Below are 919 nucleotides of genomic sequence, written 5' to 3'. Positions count from 1 at the left end.
TCTTTTAGGCTTATTTACTTTGGATACTTCCATAGCTGGGTTGGTTTCTGGGTTATATCATCATGTATGGTAATGGCCAGTTGTTGTTGGGACATCTGATTTCTTGACAGCTGCTTCCATGGGTGTCAATTGGGGATCGAAGCAAAATGAAATCCATAACAACTTCAATCTTTTCTCCATTTATTATGATCTAGCTTATTAGTCCAGTTGTGGGGATTTTTGTTTACTTTATGTTGAGGTGTAATTCATACTGAAGACTAGTCTTTGATCTTCATCAGTAAGTGATTCATCTTCACTTTCAGCAAGCAAGGCTGTGTTATCTGCATATCTAAGGTTGTTAATGAGTCTCCCTCCAACTCTGATGCCACATTCTTCTTTATATAGCCCAGGTTCTTGGATTATATGCTTAGCATACAGATTGAATAAGTATGGTGAAAGATACAACCCTGACACACACCCTTCCTTATTTTAAACTATGCAGTATCACCTTGTTCTGTTTGAATGACAGCCTCTTGATCTATGCACAGGTTCCTCATGAGAACAATTATGAATTCTGGAATTCCCATTCTTTGCAATGTTATCCATAATTTATCACGATCCACACAATCAAATGCTTTTGCATAGTCAAAACAAAGGTTTTATTTCCAGTATTCTTTGCTTTCAGCCAAGATCTATCTGATATCAGCAATGATATCCCTTGTTCTTGGATTACTCTTCTGAATTCAGCTTGAATTTCTGGAAGTTCCCTGTCAATATACTGCTGAAATCATTTTTGAATTATCTTCATCAAAATTTTACTTGCATGTGATATTAACAATGTTGTTAATTTCCACATTCTGTTGGATTACTCTTCTTTGGAATAGGCACAAATATCTATCTCTCTCAGCCAGTTGGTCAGGACACTGTCTTCCAAATAAGT

This window comes from Orycteropus afer, unplaced genomic scaffold, assembly GCF_000298275.1.
Source record: "Orycteropus afer afer isolate SDZICR_OR568_19922 unplaced genomic scaffold, OryAfe1.0 scaffold00307, whole genome shotgun sequence".
Classification (NCBI taxonomy): Eukaryota; Metazoa; Chordata; class Mammalia; order Tubulidentata; family Orycteropodidae; genus Orycteropus; species Orycteropus afer.
The sequence above is the reverse complement of the archived record's forward strand: the minus strand, read 5'-3'. Positions refer to the sequence as shown.